The sequence below is a fragment of the Apostichopus japonicus genome, chromosome 14, assembly GCF_037975245.1.
Source record: "Apostichopus japonicus isolate 1M-3 chromosome 14, ASM3797524v1, whole genome shotgun sequence".
Lineage (NCBI taxonomy): Eukaryota > Metazoa > Echinodermata > Holothuroidea > Aspidochirotida > Stichopodidae > Apostichopus > Apostichopus japonicus.
In genome coordinates, this window is record NC_092574.1 from 18,672,713 (window position 1) to 18,687,970 (window position 15,258).

General features: G+C 36.6%; 2 long non-coding RNA genes across 2 annotated transcripts; one reads left to right on the top strand and one right to left on the bottom strand.

The window, feature by feature from the left end:
* Positions 1–4,330: 4,330 nt before the first annotated feature.
* LOC139979475 (uncharacterized) lies at positions 4,331–9,124 on the top strand. The gene is made up of 3 exons (XR_011797177.1): positions 4,331–6,692; positions 7,412–7,632; positions 8,159–9,124. It is a non-coding gene; the product is annotated as an uncharacterized lncRNA (long non-coding RNA).
* Positions 8,937–11,662, bottom strand: LOC139979474 (uncharacterized). The gene is made up of 4 exons (XR_011797176.1): positions 11,515–11,662; positions 10,988–11,067; positions 10,039–10,276; positions 8,937–9,333 (listed from the first exon to the last, which is right to left on the bottom strand). It is a non-coding gene; the product is annotated as an uncharacterized lncRNA (long non-coding RNA).
* Between the last annotated feature and the right edge of the window lie 3,596 nt (positions 11,663–15,258).

Sequence of the window (15,258 nt, forward strand, 5' to 3'; positions counted from 1 at the left end):
CAATCTATCAGAGCTCGACTGTGAAAGTGTAAAAACACCTTCAAACACTGTTTATTTTGATGAAAGACCTAAGCAGATGAATGAGAATGATATCACACAACTAGAGGTGACGGACAGCAGTATAACCCTGACATCAAAGCTGGACCAAACAGGTAAACAAAAGGGGCCTTCAGGTTGTGGCTATAATCCAAAAAGCATTTCTTCATAACATGCATACATACAAATGATAGTTTCCTTCTAATATGTTGTTGAGGTCTTTCCTTAGCAGGAGCATTTTCTGTTTGTTTGATTTGGTTTGGTTTTGCTGATGTTTTATTTCTGATTTGTGATTATTTTATATTTTTAACTTTGTACTTTCTTTATCAAGCTTATTTTGAAAAGTGGAGAGCGGTAGGTGCCAGAGAATGTTAATTATGAAGCATGGTTTGAAGACGAAAGGAACTTGATAGAGTTTTTTTACGACAAATCAAAGTGACCAAATACAACAAATTTTGACGCATTGAAAAATACAAAAAAGAAGGAATTTCAAATGACAAACAAGTGACCTTTACATGATGAAATACTTTTACGCAAAGTTTTGCATTGTGCAAGTTTTAAGAAAATGGAAAAGTCAATTTTTGAAGAAAATATAGAAAAGTCATAGAGGCTATTAAATGATCTCCAGCATATTTCTCATCAGCAGGTTTATGAGAGTCTATTGCATATGTGTCATGTGACCTATTTCAAAATGTTAACATAAGAAAATGATGACTGTACCTTTTTCCATACTTATGAACAGAGGTGTCACAGAAGATGATTTGTTCAACCAGTGCGCCGAATTTCCAGGGCAACTAGGGGTTGGTCCCCAAATTAATTGAACCAACAGTATATGACATCCAGTCAAGTTTTTGAATAAATAAAGGAATGAGTAATCGAGATTCCCACACCATTTATATCACTACTGAACTGGGTATTTTTTTTTGGTCGACTTGAAGAATTAATTGCATAGCTCAATCTACCAGATCTATTATTTAATGTTACATTTAGTACTTTTGTGTCAAAGTGCAATTAAGATGTAACATAGTAAGGGTCCCCAATTCTCACTCTTTTAACTGGGGGTCCTAAAACCCTAGCTACTCCACTGCTAATGGAAACACTCAATCTAACACAGAAAGTTTTATAACTTTTCAACCTGATTCATTCATACCAAGAAATCATGCAAGCCAATTGACAGACAAAACCATGTTAAATACTATTTCAAGGAATTGACTTGAGTTTTAATTTTATTGCAAATTAATTTGGAGGGTTCTGGTTCCACAGTTCTGTTTATCAGGAATATTAAAAACTGAAAATACTAAGGTTGAGCAACCTCCTGAACAAGTTTCCACTTGATATCAAACTTAAAAGAAAAGGTTTAAGCCACAGAGATTTGCATTTGTTGGCCAAACACTGTGAATATGTAAGATCAAGCTTTGTAAAAGAGTAGCAAAATCATGTAACCATGGTAATAAAAGTATATTAAGCTACTCACCTTCTAACCAGTGAGACTAAGAAATTCTAAAATTGTCTTCTGTTTTGTAAACTACCAAAGCTCTCTACATGGAAAACTTGAACCAACAATGAAATATCAAATTTCTGTCATACAAAAATGATTGCTCAGCTGGTCCATAAATTATAAATGATAGTACTCAAAATCTTGCATTTTTGGTTTTCAAAATGAAATATTTCTTTCCACAAATAATCACAACATTTGCTTAGAATGGTTCTATAAATTTTTATTGAGGCATCACATCTGATTTTCTGTTCTAGTTAAAAAATTTGATTGCTTAAGCCTAAAGATAAGAATTTCAATCTAAGACCAACAACAACAACTATAAATTTATGAGGGGTGGTGGGTGTGGGGATAAGGAACGGCAGCACCAGTCGTCCCCGTACTCTACACCCATTCGACTAAACCCTCAACCATCCCACAAGTAATGCATCTTGTAGATATACATCATCACCTGTGCACTTGGTTTTTGGGGCGACAGTCAAACAGATATTAAGGTCTGCCTCTATGAGGAACAAGCCTTTCTTTATCTATCATAATTTCAAATTTCCACTATTTGAGGGACAACAGATGTCACTTAATATCAGAGCATTGAGCCACAATTGCACATTTCCAACATACAATATAAAAAAACATGCATGGTTTACAAAAGTAATACCAACAATGAACTTTCACAATAGGGTTGCCTAAATATACACAAAGTTCCAGTTCCTCCATTTCCATTTGCTTTCACTAAGATCATTCACAATTGTACTTTTCAATGTTTATGCACTATGAGCATTGAACCAACTTTACGGTTCAGACATTGTTACATCTAAGGAAAAGTCAGATGGTAGAGATTGTACATCATGTAAACCTGATATACCCATGTACAGATAGTAATAGGGACCACTGACTAGAGTATGAGTGGTTAATACAAGGAATATGGGTACATTGAGGAGAAACAGTGATTTATCAAACCTTTGAATGCCATGGATGGGGAATCACTGTTTTCTGGATGGAATCCTATTCTATCTTCATGGCTTTATATTTGTCAGGTTGACTGCCCCAAATAATTAATCCTCTAAAATGTACCTGTCAAAGAATCCAAGCTCTTGTTAAAAAGGTGAACAGAAGAATGATGAAGATAACATTGAACAGTGATTACATTGAAACAATAAATCATTCGTCACAAAAGAAAAAAATCATAGCTGCTGTCCTGATATTTGCAGAGTATCATCTCTTATGAAGTACAGTATGTGAAATAAGTATGCAATCCATGATTAAAATATAATTTGATTGTTTATGATTAACAATTCTTGACTTTCAGCATTGCTCAAAATCTAAGAAACAGATTCCTAATTTAACTGGAACCTGCTCAATTTATCAAAGCAAACATTTTACAATTTGGAGGGCTGCAAACTCTTGAAGTCTTGCATACAATGGATTGACCATAAAAGTCAGATAAACAGCTCTGTAACTGAGCCAGATGACAATCTGGACCTAAATAGAGTTAGAGCAGCTTCACAAGTTTGCTCAAGGTTCTTTGCAAAATTAAATGTTTTGGCCACAAGTGTGTCGCAAACTGTGGATGAGAACCAGAAAATAACTGCAGCACATTTCAATGTGGCACAAAAGTCCATGCATTTCTGGTAAACATGTGATGAAGCAGGAATATGTGATACTTATATTATTACCAAACATTACTTTAATAGGTTTGTCACAACCATAAAACTCTGGAGAGATATTCTTACTGAAATCCCAGAAAATGTGCATATTTGTTAGAGTGATTCCCTTGGAAACATTTACTGGTACATTCAATTTGCACAGCAATTTTTGTGGTTTATGATGGTCGTATATACTGACTCCATTAAGTTATGAATAAAATGAGTTTTTGTTTGCAAGAGCTATGATCCATCTTTGATGATGTTCAGCCATTTTGAATAACATGTTGCTATGCAATACCAGAGAAAATGATTCTGTGTCTTCCTCGTCCGTAACAACTGTAGCTGTAGGACAGTCCAAAAATATTCTCTTCTAGTCATGTGAGTTGAAATGACAATGTTAATAAGGTAAATATTTTCATAATTAAGATATTTACTTCCAGCATATTTACATGACAGCACAGTGCAGCTTTTTGCTTGACTATGAAGATTTTCTTTGCAAATTATGTGATAAAAAAATTGAAAACCTGAGCTAGGTCTTGCATAATTGCAACAACATATAATGTCATTGACAATTTTTCTTTTCTTTTCTGCTGCTTATTAATTAGCAAATTATGCATTTAGCAAATGTTTCAATTTTGATGAAAAAATGCTTGAACCTGATATGGAACAATAAACTTCCACATTTTTACCAACCAGATGTTAATTATGTACAGGAATACTTCAGCAATTTGACATCTGTCTTAAACTATTTTTACAATGCCATAGTATCACCTTAACGTATAAATGCTGTATAAGCTGAGAATTCCTGTGAGAGTGGGGTGAAGGGTGCACAGGTATGAAAAAACAACACCACAGACCTCAGCAAATAAATCCAACACTGATTTTAGAGAGAAAAGGGGAAGGCTAGTCATTCATACCGTTGATGAAAATATTAAATATCAGAGGGAGAGACTTTGCCACACAACTTCTAGATGCTTTTAGGAATACTTACAAATGATCCACAAGCGACAGCTAAAGTGATACCAGCTAGTAGGACAACATTGCCAGCGATGGCGGGATTTTCATTGGCTTCCACACCCATACGCCTAACAAAAGTTGGGCGTAAGAGCATAGCTGTAAAAAGAGAGAGAAAAAACGTCTTGTACTTTTATTACAAATGTGAATGAAACATTTTTACAACTTTCTATGCAATAATTAGGACAGGATAAGCCATGGAAACAGATAAAATTTTCTCTCTTATCATTTAGTAATTCTTTTCTTGATGATAAATACTCTGTCTTCATAATGTCAAATAAGATTTAATAATAATAATCAGTTATCCTTACGACGCTTAAGCAACCACAAATGTGGGAGAAACCCACAAGGGCTTATGGATTATTACCTTCATGTCAGGTGGCTTCAAATTCAACATATCAACTCAAATTTGGAATCTTTTCAATTTAGAAAGTCATTTCAGATGGGTAAACCATAGATTGCTCTTGGATGTAAAACCCACCTTACTATAACCCCTGCTGGGTATCGAACCTGTAACCTCACGATTGCTAAGCCTGATTGCTTAAAATGCCATCGCCTTTATCCACTTTGTCACAGCACGGGTATTATCTGCATGTATCAATTGCTCCAATATTCACACAAACACAATGAATGACATGGAAGCAAGACAAAATTTACCCCTAAAGAATGTGATTCTGTATTGTATGTATTATGGTCTACTAGTACTTGGTAAGCTGTTTTAACTTAACTTATTCACATCAGGGAATAAATTACCTGGCAGTATTCATGTTCATATAGCAAAATGCGATACGTTGCAAATTACATTATACCAGTGAAAAGATTTATAGTACTTTTGTACACAGGAACCATTGTATTTTCTAAGAGATGATTTTCAGAGGCTTCAAAGCTGTTACTGTAGTACATAAAATTAGAAAGATCACTAAATCATTCCCTGTATTTACAACTTGTAATGTGAAGTTTGAAGCTTCAAAGCTCCTAGTACACAAAATTTGAAAGATCACTACATTATTTCCTGTATTTACAACTTGTTATTTGAAGTAAAGCTAGATTTTAGCCCACAGATCATAAGTACATTTCTTGTGCATATGACAAACTGTGCACAGGAAGGACCTACAGTTTATAAAAGAGCCTAATCATGGATTTCTATGTGTACAAGGTTCAGTAAACAATAAGTGCATTACTTATCATATCTGTTTGAGAGATGATTAGCACTGGGGTTAATGTATAAATAACTCGGATAAAGTTCATATAAAGTGTTTGCTAGAATGTTCTGCACAAATCAAACTTAAGAAAAAAACCTCACTGTCACTGATGGCTGCTACAGAATAAACTTTGAACTTTAGGAAAGAAACAATTTCAACAAATTTATAGGCAAAAAATGATATATTTTACATGTAGTTGATATAGTCAATCTTCACAAACTCATAGCACATGAGTGATTGAGAAGTGAGAAACGGATTTAAGCGATCACTACCGACCGTAGGTAATCTAGACTTTTCAAAGTCCACCTTGAAACACAGTTCACCCAGGCTACTCCCGATGTGATTACAATGAATCAATCACTGCACATTATGTAGTCATCTTTTCAGTCGCTCTGTGTTCCCTAAATTGTTTCCCATAAAGGACACTTTGAACACAAAGTTCTCTGTATAGGTGAACATTTAAATCTGCCCACAGCTTTTATGAAGCAGATTTACATGTCAAAGAATGTACCACAGGCTACTGAAGTGGTGGAAACAATACTTCTTTTAAAGGTCAAGCGACACGTAGACTTGACATTACATAATATTAAACTTAACAATTCTTACATTAACAAAAACCCAACACCGCGATTTTTTTCCGTCTCCAAAGGGGTAGAAATCGGTAAAAAGTACTATTACGTAATAGATTCAGTGACGTCACGGGGGGGAGCGCAGAAGAGTGCAAACTGTATATGTTCTGCGCAGTGCATTGGGTATGGAGAAATCTCAAACTTCTCGGAAATATTACCTTTTTCAGCAGTCTGTTACAAGAAAGTTAAGATTTGGATTAAGATGAAAAATCACAAATTGATACATAAGACATCGAACAAAACATCCATTGACTTCTTTTTTCATAAATTCCTTGCATTTTCTTCCTATCAAGCAACATAAACTCTGCAAAAATCGGCTAGATTGACTCGTTCAGGGAAAGCCGAAAACAAATGACGTCATTTGTTTACCAAGTCGAAAGTGCATGATATCGTCGCTTGGAACTGCTTATTGCTATACCACATACAGTTTCTATACACGCACTGTAGTACACATATATACACAGCACAGCATAGCTTATACATATCGCAAAATGGCTGCCGGTGGCATTGACACACAGTATTTAGATAGCAATGGCGAAGAAGTAAGGGAAATGGAGGACTTGGTGGACGATCGTGGGGAAGTTTTTCCCTACATGTTCGAACCGGAGACCAGCGAAGAGGAAGCGGGATCGGACAGCGATGTCGAAATTGATCGTCTTGACGGAATATAACGGTAACGTTACGCCAAGCGTACTATACTGTATATAGGATAGTTGTGTCACTAGTTAGGCCTAGAACCGATAAATGTTTCCTAACTTTGCTCATACACTTAGCTAGCCAATTTGTTGATGGGGCAGCAAAATAAACATGAATGTGCGGTCGAGTTAAGTTAAGGAAGTTACTATTTTCCTTAAAAGTTGTGGCAGCACATGCCCCAGGAACATGTCACACAGACATATTTCATTTGGTTAGTAGATTGAAGGAGCCAATTGGAAGAGTGCACAACAAATTCAGAGGTGGCCTATTATTAATTTCCTAGCAGTTGTAGGCCTAGTGGCAAATTAGTGAAGTTACCACAAATCAGGGAAAGGGTGGGGGGAGGGAGGTGGCACCTCACACCAGCTTTTTGTCATTTCCGCTTGAGCTAATTTCATAACCAGATTTTCTCAATCTAGGGAATGTTCAGAAGTGGGAAAGAGTTGGAAACGAGGCAACATCGGCCTGTTTTATTTTCCTTTGCAGCATTGTCCCAACAGAGGCAAGACTTCTAAGAAGAGGCTACCCCCTCCTTGCTAGTGATGTTACTTGTAAGGAGCTTCAACGGTAGATTGCCCTTCAGAGGTACCCCTTTTCTATTTTGACATGTTAGTACAGTATGCCCCAATAATTGAGGATGGTATGAATTAATTGAATTGGCTCTTTACTATTTGAACTGGTTTGTATTGTTTACAGGTGTCATTGTGGCCAATGTGCTGTGATGCCTACAGCAAGGCAGTGTAGATGCTGCAGCGAAATAGATAAGTAAGGACTGTGATGGATGAAGAAGGTGCTGCATGCATCACCTTACACCCAGGTTTTGAAGCTATGTGCCTGAACCCATTGTTTCTTCAGACAGCCTACTACATGTACCGTCAACAGTATGGTGGACGTGCACAGGAAAACAGGATCTAAGAGTAAGTATAGAATACATTATTTTTGTTGTATACCTTTATTCATTGCTCTGACCTGCTGTTGAAAGATGTAACAATACAGAGGGTGTATTCATAGTTTAGTTTTGTTGCGTTGTGAAAGGAATAACATTAAGATATAGATTTGATCAAGAAATTTTGTGCACCATGTTCAAAACCTGCTTCTGATTAGGTCATTTTGTCCAAAAACTGGTGTAATGCCCTTGAGGTTAACCCTTATCATGCTGACTGACATAGTAGTCATTAACACTGAGCCATGGAACCAAATGCCACACAAAAAATGTCCACCATGCTTGTGCACGATCCATTTACAAATTTTAGTCCCCGAGATACAATGATCAGTTTGTATAAATGGCATAGCTAGGCTTACTTTAGGGGAGGCAGATTTAGGGGCCAAGCAAATTCTGGAAATCATATAGAAATTTATTTTAAAATTGACGTCCCCAGATGGCAACCAAGCTTTTGTGTGTCTTCATCTTTTATAGCTGGTTTTCATATGATTATTTTACAGGAAATACAGACACACAGCATACAGACAACTTGCACGGATGAGCTAGCAGTTTTTAGGGAAGGAGATTTGTGTTGTTCTCCCATCCTATGCATTAAGGAGGATTAGAGAAGCTTTACCATCTGAACAGTATGAAGGATTTAAATTATCAAGACTGAGAATGTGGACTGTTTAAGTGTTTATGCCAAGTCATAGTATCATTTCTGCAAAGTTTTATAGAAACAGGGTTCAGTCCTGTCTGTTTTGTGGCTGAATGGTGAACATTTTGGAATTCCAGCTTACATTTTTCTGGTTCATGGTATTAACTACAATCTTGGATGAAATTTTACACTTTCAAGTTTGGGAAGTACATAACAGTCATAAATAATAAAAACTCAAGTTAATTTTTTGTATGTATTCTCTCTTGTAAGCAAAGCTGTCACTTCTAGTAGCCTGCCAACAAAATCTGGATGATTGAAATCTCAAATATACTAGGTTAAAATAGAAGAATAGTTTGAATAAAGTACCCTAAACCACTATGTCAATGGGATCTGGAGAGCTTAGGCTTTCATTTTAATAAAAGTGTAATGAGAATCAATCTGAAATTGTTCATTAATCCATGGAATATCAAGGTTACTTGATCATAAATGAGATAAAAAAAAATCACATTTTATCCCATGTGGGGAACAAACAGCAAATTTCTGTAAAAAAAAAAAAATAGTAAGTCAGCATGAAATTTATATTTATGAAATCTAAGCTCTCTAGAAAGGAATACTTGTCATTGGAACTTTTTTTTAAATATAATGTTATCATTACTAATAGTTAGTTACAATGGAAACCAGATGTAAGTAAAACTTGAATGTAAAACTTTAGCAACTTCCCTAAAGGCTGGTAGCGACCTGTTAATTAACACTGCTCTGCAGCTGTGCCATACACCATGTGAACAGACGATTCACAGAGTCGATTGCTCCCCACTACAATGAAACAAAATTAGAACTTGGGAGGCCATCAACTACAGTACTTCAGCAAAGCTTTTGAAATCTGCTTCGGTGTTGTTTTATGGCATCCTCATTGTTCGGATGAACATAGGAGCTTGCAAGGGGTGGGGGCTCTTTTCTGACAGGAACAGGACACTCCTCTCCCAGAGTTCCACTTCTGCAGAAGTTGTTGCAAGCAGTCAAGAAGTTCCCATACATAATCTGTAGAATAGTAAAGATATGAAGAATAATATAATAATAGTTCATAAAAACATACCATTTAGATAGAGGCATTCCAATCACTCCATTTCGGTCAATAGGCATGGCACAGTTGTCGGTCAAGTCTTTGGATGCCCAACTAAGGCGACAGCTGAGTACACCTCAATTGGTGTGGATACATGGGTCAGGTTTTACCTGACAACTTGTGCCTGAACAATTCCAATATATTTTTTACTGATTACAACAAAAACCCTACACCTGTTTGTGCACCTAATATTATGGATTATGTAATCTTCAGCAGGATGTGTGGTCATTGTCTCAGTAGCTTAACCACTGATTATGTAGTAAAGTAAACATGTGGACAGAGTAACATCCTGTCCCATCCCCTTGTAATCCATGGTAAAAGAGTGTATAAGATGCAACTTTCACCATTTGTATTCAGTAGCAGATATCCAGCCAAGTGAAGATATAATATACTCTGTTAAATCCAACTACTTGTTTGTGCCTTTATTTCTTGTTCACATACAGCTGTGACAACTCTACCACATACAGTATGTATATGCTAATTGAAGTAAAGACTGATGGCCTCACCACACATTCCAGACTGCCCCACAGTGTTGGTGTCAAAATTAATAATGATCCTCTTTCCAGAAAGTTATGGCACCAATTGATTTTCCAGACTAATCTACTGTCAATCTTGAAAATTACCTTGAAGGGTCATCTTTGTCATGTTCAGATGAGTTAACTGATGGAGTGTAGTCCGGACTACCTGGCGGTTTTTCGGTGTATCCCGATGTGGATGCCACAGCAGCAGACGGACCATCATCGCCACTGTGAGATGGCCCTGGTTGCTTTGATGGTGTTCTTGTCTCTGTTGGTCCAGTCAGCAACTTCAATGGTGGTAGGGGGACCAGTGAACACTGGACTTCTACATGTGTTACATTCACTGAAAATTAGAATAAACGCTTATTATACCACACACATATAGTAGGCTGCTCTTGGACAGGGGTCAGCTGCCTAGATGGTTCACTTATCTTTTCTGAAGGAGAGCATATCCTCCTGCTTTATGTGGCTGCAAAAATATGGGCCACTCACACCATGAGCATTGCAAATGACTTCAGCTTGGTTTCATATAGTATAACTACAATGTAATCTCCCTTCTCTCAGTAACTATAGCTGTAGCCTTTATATTTTCCTGTGAAGCCATCAAGTATAGCCTCCTCAACCACTCTCGTCAGGCAGGCGGATATGATGGATAAAATACAATGTATATTATCCCCTAGTCAGCCTGCCCGATGTGCAGTTTTAATTGCTATTTTGCTTTCAACGAGTACTGTTTCTAAAATTTTGGCCCCTGTACTCACTTCTGCTATAGAATACTCTATAGATGTATGAAAGTTTTCCATTCTTCCTTGTATTATCCTAGCTTACACTTCTCTACCACATTTTCTCCCCCCAACCCCCCTGCCTCCTTTTTGTCTGGTAGCTTGCCCCCCCCCCATATACATGCCTCAATGTTTTACTGGTGGAGATTCCTTGTATCCCGTTCAAAACTGGCTACTTAAATCTTTAATGCCTGTCACCACCCTCCCCCCCCCCCTTACTTTCCCAACTGTTTTTCGGTAATTACAAGCACATGTATATAAGATCATGCTACCTTTAGATGGAGATGTACATTCTGCAGAATCCTGCCTTTATTTTCACTGCAGTTGGTTGGGGAACAGCTTCTAGATTAATCTAAGTATTGAAAATTGGGAAAGAAAATAACAAGGAAGTTATGAAAGTTCATTTAAGAAAGTAGTTTGATATGTTTGAAAGTACCTGTCACAAGCGTTTTCTCTTGCAACAAAAATTGCAGCTCTACCAAAAAAATGGCAAAATATAAGGATGTCATTTACTGTGAAACATATGAGCTATGACTCTGAGTATATAGATAGGTGGGAGCACATTATAATATTGGGCAAAATGACATGTAAACATCTTATGCTTGTTATTCTGGATTTTTCATGATGTACCACAAATGAAAGTTAATATAGCCCTAGCCTACGCCTAACTTTATCGTCGCCATACCTAATTTAGGGCCTAACTAACTGAACGAAATTATAAGAATTAGCCTACTGTAAGATAGTAATAATACCAAGTTAGTTATTGTTGTAGTAGGCCTAGGCCAGAAAATACACTTACTCTTTTCCGATCCAGCTTCGCAACTACTGGTCTACTTGTTTCTATATCTCCTCGAGATTTGAAGATACTTTCTCCAAATAGAGAAGGAACGGCATTGTCTTGTAGACGGCGAGCCGTTGGTGTTCCAAGTCCAAGTTGCGCGGATAGGCGATAGGAATCGAAACTTTAACTGGTGAAGGGCGCACTGCACACATAAGATTCGCTCGAAGGTCCAAGCCAATCTTTACTTATAGGCAGCTAGGCTGGCTGAGTGCACTGGTACTAAGCTATCGCTGTATACAGTGTTTGACGAACACGAAACTTTCTTGTACAGTTGTGCACCCATTCTCATCTGATATTTTGTTTACTGTTCGTGACGTATTGTTTACGGCTTTGATCTCCGTTAGCATATTAGGCATACTTAGTTTTGGTAACATTGGCGGTTCCCTCCGTGACGTCATTATCTTTCGGAATTAGCTTGGTTATTAACTTAATTAAAACAGAAAAGAAACAATTGTGGAACTCCAAATTTGGAATATAGGGTTTTGATATGTAGCTTTTCAATTTGTGTAAGTTTGAAGGAAATCTGTTACGTGTCACTTGACCTTTAAGCAGTCAGTCATAACTTCCACCAAAATACTAAGAGCAGTGGATAATCAAAAATACAATGCAGCTTTTTGTTATTTATTTTCCAATTGTTACTATCACAACTCAAAAAGTTCTTCATAAGAAAACCATTTAAATTTAATGTTTAATTTAAAAAGACTACAATAACATCTTATTTAATTATGACATACTGAGTACTATAAACCTACAGTAATAAAATGAGGCATTAAAATATCTCACTAGTTGGGTACCTGCTAGGAAATTTTGTCAAAATTAGAAAATAAATCTATAGGAACTGCCTGCTTCTGTCCATAGTAGGTGGCTTTAACTTTTATGTTCTTGTTTATTTTCTAAAAAGTTAAAAATATCCATTCAGCCAACTTCCTTGAATTACGCTCCTAGGTCCTTATAACAGTATTAATCCTGTGACGGCACATGAAATCCAGGACTGCCCTCTGAAATCAGGGACGTCTAGTCATCATGACGTGGATGGTCCCAGTCTTTTTCATTAAATAACATTACGCTCAGTGACCAAATCCATTCAAATTTCCTGTCACTTCTGATTTGATATCATCAAGGCTATTGTAAGTTTTGGAACATTTTAAGACATGCTATAATGATGGGATCAAGATTCCATACTATTAAGTACTGCACATACACAAGATAAGGTAATATCAGTTGTTGTTTGAAGTTTGGCTAAGTCTTAAACTCAATTCCAGGCATTCTTTGTAGCACTTGATCAACAGTGGTCTATAAGATAGTACTGTGTGGTTTACCTTTTTCTTTAAACGTTAGGGTTTGCTTTGAACAATGCAGTCACAAGCCTTTAAATATATGCAAACTGTCGTGGGCAAAAGCCTAAAAGGGTTGACGATCTTCCTACACGACAATCGTGAACATAATTGCTTTTGTTTCAAATGCAAACATTTTCTTTGCCAATCTGGCCCAATAGACGGCCAAATGGGAGCTGAATTTCTGCCCACCCAGTAACCTCCCTGGTTACTGTTAGTTGTATTTTGTAAAATCTGGAGCATAGGCCGATCCTGTTGCTGGGTATCAGAGTAAGGGGTTTCCCCTTCCCACCCCCCCCTTACACATTGGCGTATAACCTTACTTTGGCGTACGCGGTTGATAGTGTATACATTACGATTGCCTAATAATAGTCTCAGGCCTAACGTGGTATATACAGTATAACTTATAAGTGAATAAATCTAGCGTAGGTTAGGTAGGATGGTGACTTCGAAGTTCGGCCACTTAAGACTTAAAACACCCCAAAACTAAATCTTCTGGTCTAAATCACCAGAAAATATACTTCATATGGTGGGAGAATTGTGTTTTAGTACGATACACGGCCAAACTTTCTTTCCTGCAAACTGTTTTCACGTTGTTTTCCAAGAAAATTCTTCGTGATTGTGGAACTGGTATTTCTTGCTAGAGTATTGCGAAGTTCGGACACGCAACCTACAGTGTGGCGCTGGTAAAAATTGGTGGCGCTGTTGCTCTTTCAGTAATTATAACAGACTTCATAGATCTTCGTCATTTTATTGACAAATATGTAAGTAATTTCTTGCACACGGGTCATTTTGGAGAGAAAATAACTGTAGCTTCGTACTTTTTGGTGAAATTTGGCTCTTCCTGTAGGTTTTCATGGTGAAAATCGTGTATTTCTTAGGGTGCCCGAACTTCGCAGTATGGCGAACTTCGCAATACTGACTATACTAGGCTGAATCTCAGTCACACTACTTGTACATAGCCTAACACTACAGAACGGTAAAGGACACCACACGAAATTGATATGGCCTGGCCTAACATTAGGCCTAGAGGCTAGACTAGATTTAATGCACCATTTCACTTTTCGGTAAAGTTAGCAGAATTTATTTGAAAATACGATTTAGGTCATTTTCATTTACCACCACGTGTGAGAAGACTTCTATTAACGAGGCCCAACATCTTGCTGAACGGTTTACTACAACGAGTTTGTTTGGAGAAACGCCTGTCGACAGCTAGAGGCCTAAGCTTAGTACTCAGAATATACAGTCGCCACCAACATCAGACAATAACACTATATTACACACTATAACGGTTTATCACAACAGCGGGCAAATGTGCAACTTATCACGCAAGTATGGCAAGCCATTTTCTTTTTTATTCAGTATTTATTGATATCAACAATTATTTAATGATATCAACAATTATTTAATGATATCATGAATTATTTCATGATATCTGAAATTGTTTTAATGATATGTACGTCATATTTGATGATATCATTAATTGGTGCAATTATTGATATCATTATTTTATTTGATGATATCATGATATCAAGAATTGAATTTGTGATATCTTAAAATAGATGAACTATTATAGATATCAATAATTCACTTCAAGATATCATAAATTCAATTTCAGATATCTGTATTTAAATTAATGATATCAAAAAGTATGACGTACATATCACGAATTCGGCCATATTTAATGATATCATAAATTCCAATTATTGATATCATCAAATATGGCGTACATATCACGAATTCGGCCATATTTAATGATATCATTAATTCGAATTTTTGATATCATAAATTCCAATTAATGATATCATCAAATATGGCGTATATATCACGAATTCGGCCATATTTAATGATATCATCAATTACGCCCTCAGTTTGAGCGCCTGGGATTATGTGGCGGGAAGTACAGTGCAGTGCGGTTAGTGCATTATATTCTGTCTAGAACTGATTGAGCTTCAATCCCCGCCATATTAAGAGCAGTTTTACGTATTGAGCCTACCGTATAACTAATGTAATGTATACTGCACTGCACTAGACCCATACCAACTACCACCAGCTTAGTTCCATAAGGCCTATGTACGGATGAGTTACTGAGACTACGCCGTATAACCAGACATATCGCAGCCATATTTAATGATATCATTAAATATGGCCGAATTCTTGATATGTACGTCATAATTGTTGATATCATTAAATCGAATTAGTGATATGTACATATCATTAATTCGAATTAGTGATATCAGTAAATATGACGTCATATTTACTGATATCACTAATTCGAATTAATGATATGTACATATCACTAATTCGAATTAGTGATATCAGTAAACATGACGTAATATTTCATGATATCAGTAATTCGAATTAGTGA